At 38.6% G+C, this 3570-nt stretch overlaps 1 non-coding gene across 1 annotated transcript; it reads left to right on the forward strand.

Annotated features, from left to right (window-relative positions):
* Positions 1-214: 214 nt before the first annotated feature.
* LOC137080229 (5S ribosomal RNA) lies at positions 215-333 on the forward strand. Its single transcript, XR_010906098.1, has one exon. It is a non-coding gene; the product is annotated as a 5S ribosomal RNA (ribosomal RNA).
* The last annotated feature ends 3237 nt before the right edge of the window (positions 334-3570 follow it).

Raw genomic sequence — 3570 nt, forward strand, 5'->3', positions numbered from 1 at the left:
GATAATAATAAAAATAAAAAAAGCACGCCCGATCTCGTCTGATCTTGGAAGCTAAGCAGGGTCGGGCCTGGTTAGTACTTGGATGGGAGACCGCCTGGGAATACCAGGTGCTGTAAGCTTTTTTGTTTCATGGGCGAAGAAAGACTTTTTTTAAAATTAAAATAAATAAGAGTGTTTGAATGCCTTAAATGGCCCAATTTTGGCAGCAGCTTTCGCTTACGGCCATACCACCCTGAGCACGCCCGATCTCGTCTGATCTCGGAAGCTAAGCAGGGTCGGGCCTGGTTAGTACTTGGATGGGAGACCGCCTGGGAATACCAGGTGCTGTAAGCATTTTTGTTTCATGGGCGAAGAAAGACTTTTTTTAAAATTAAAATAAATAAGAGTGTTTGAATGCCTTAAATGGCCCAATTTTGGCAGCAGCTTTCGCTTACGGCCATACCACCCTGAGCACGCCCGATCTAGTTGGTACGATCCAGGAAGTAGGAAGTGTGAGGTGGCAGTTATGGAGAGAAAGGCTCTCCTGTTTGTTTGTTTGTTTGTTTGTTTTTTTAAAACCTCAGACAGTTTTTTTACTGTCTGAGGTTTTATCTGTTCATGATGACTGATACTACGGCTATGGAGCAGGAATGGATGTTAGACCAAGAGACTGAGGATAATGATTACACTGAAAGGAACCAAGAAAAGGACAATGGAAAAGACAAAGAGGACAACGAAACATGGGCTATGGTTGCCATGAGGAGAAAACAGAATGGAAGGGACGCAAAGAGTAGAGGAACAGAAGAGCCCCAAAAAAGTCAAGGTAAACAATTAAGATACAATATGGATGGAAGACGAGTAGAAGGTCAAAGAAATGAGACAATGAAAGAGATAAAAAGCCAATCGAAATATCAGATTACACAAAAGAGGCAACTTTAAAGATGACTGTTAATGATCCAGACAAAATAACCGTAATGATGATAATAAAGACTGTGGAAGAGAAGACTGGAGTTGGAAAATAGTTTGGACTGAGGAAAAAAAGTAATTTTGAATATGAACTAACAATGGAAAATCTGATGGACTGTGACAAGCTAAAGGATGGACTACTGGTGGATGGAAAGTTTTGTACGATCAAAAAATTATGTGAAATTGAAAGAATGGTCTCCTTTTTGAATTTGCCCAATTATATTAAAGACGATGAAATAATTCAGAAGCTGGTGGACTGGGGAGTAAATCCAATTCTTCCGTTAAGAAGAAGATATCATCCGGGCACCACTGTTGCTGATGGAACAAGGTTTTTAAGAGTTAAATTCCCACAGGACATTGTGACTTTGCCATACAATGTGAAGTTTGACACGGAGGAAGGACTGAAATACTTCAGAGTAATTCATGATGACCAACTTAAGTCTTGCAGATCATGTGCAAGCACAGATCATGAAAAAAAAGACTGTCCTAAATATACATGTAGAGATTGTCTGGAACAGGGGCATTTCGCGCGGGACTGCCAAGCCCCGTGGTGCCAAAGCTGTGAAAATATATTATGAAGTGAAACCTGGATTTTTACCCACGCAAGCGATGACTCACTGGAGGAAAGGGAAGATATAGAAGACAAAAGGAAAATTGAAGAACAATATACAAAACTAAAGTTAGCATTGCCAGAATATTGGATAAAAGCAATTGAGGAAAAAAACGAATGTGAGAATGAAAAACCAAGGGGTTTTTTGAAAAAGGGGGATGATAAGACTGTTATAAATGATTGTGTGATAAAGATGTTTTATACCTGTTTATGTAAGCCTGTTTTTGTAAAACCTAAAGCGATAGAGTATTGGGAGAAGTTTTTGGACAATTTTGATGCTTCGAAAATATGGAAAAATGTAAGAGTGAATTTTAAAAGTCCGTTTTTGGAAAAAAAATTAAAAAGACACAATTGCATGATGACGGAAATTATTTTATATAAAAGCAGACTAGCGCAAGATGATATGTGCAAAGTGTGTTTGGAAAAAAAGAAGGTGTTTTGCATTTATTTTTGAAATGCGGAAAGTTAAGTGATTTTTTAAAAATGTTAAAAAAAGATGGTATATGATTTGTTGTATGATGACAAGATTTCATTGGAAGAATGGGATGTTATGTTATTGTTTGGATTTGATGGAAAGGCCAAAAACAAGTACGCTCTTAATTTTATGTTAACGCTTGCAAGATACGCAATATGGAGAAGGAGGAATATATAAAACAAAAGAAAAAAGAAATATTGATAGCCTTATTATATAAGCAGATCTTGATGGAGGAAATGCAAGTTTTATATGATTATTGTAAAACATTGGGAAATATGGAAATGTTTGATAAATGTATCATGGAAAATAATCCATATGTTGTGAGAACTTGGACTGGTTTTGAAGTGCTGTTACCAAGAGATGTTTGAATACTTGAAAATGTGTAATTATCTAATTTTAATGTAATTTATTTTTTGAAAAAAAAAAAAGAAAAAAAAAATCTCGTCTGATCTCGGAAGCTAAGCAGGGTCGGGCCTGGTTAGTACTTGGATGGGAGACCACCTGGGAATACCAGGTGCTGTAAGCATTTTTGTTTCATGGGCGAAGAAATATTTAAAAAAAATAAAAAAATAAATAAGAGTGTTTGAATTCCTTAAATGGCCCAATTTTGGCAGCAGCTTTTGCTTACGGCCATACCACCCTGAGCACGCCCCTAGTGGTAGCAGGAAGTGGTTAAGCTGTTGGAGAGAATAAGTGGAGAGTTTTTTTGTTTGGAAAACTGAGTTTCTAGTTTATTTTGATCAAACAACCTTTTTGTAAAAAAAGGAGTGTTTATTCACAAGGTTAGTTGCTAGAAGTATAAAATACTTCTGTGGCCGAGAAGGCTACAACACGGGCTGACAACGTGGAGGAGGAAAGAGTCCTGGATAAGTGGAATGTGAGAGAAAAAGACGGAGGAGCTGATCAGAGAAGAAGGAATTATGACAGGAGGCTAACAGTGATGGTGGAAATAGAGGGAGAAGACACAATCACCATGATGGAAATATCGAAGAAAGTAAGAGAAGAATGCGGAGTGGTTATAGGGTGCCGGTACAAAACTCCAAAGGAATATGAGCTAACAATGGAGGAGGAGAAAGGAAAGGAGAAATTATTGGACGGATTGAAGATAAAGCAGAGTCGAGTGATGGCGAAAGAAGTGTACTGTATGGAGATGGTGGTTTCATTTTTAGGTTTGCCCACGTACATCAAGGATGATGAAATCGTGAAGAAGCTGACAGAATGGGGAGTTGTGGCGGTCTCGAGAATAAAGAGGAGAATGTGGCCGGGGATGGATATTGCAGACGGGACAAGGTTTTTAAAAGTCAAGTTCAATGACACTGTTAAATCACTGCCATACTCGACCAAGTTTGAGACATTGGGAGGGACAGAGCACTTCAGGGTCATACATGATAGGCAAGTGAAGGTTTGCCGCTTGTGTATTAAACCGGGGCACATTGTGAGAGACTGCCCGAGCTTCAGGTGCTTCAAGTGTGACAAACAAGGGCATTATGCAAGAGAATGCAAGGAGGTGAACTGCAAAGTGTGTGATATGCGACCTGGA

This window comes from Pseudorasbora parva, chromosome 6 (assembly GCF_024679245.1).
Source record: "Pseudorasbora parva isolate DD20220531a chromosome 6, ASM2467924v1, whole genome shotgun sequence".
Taxonomy (NCBI): Eukaryota; Metazoa; Chordata; class Actinopteri; order Cypriniformes; family Gobionidae; genus Pseudorasbora; species Pseudorasbora parva.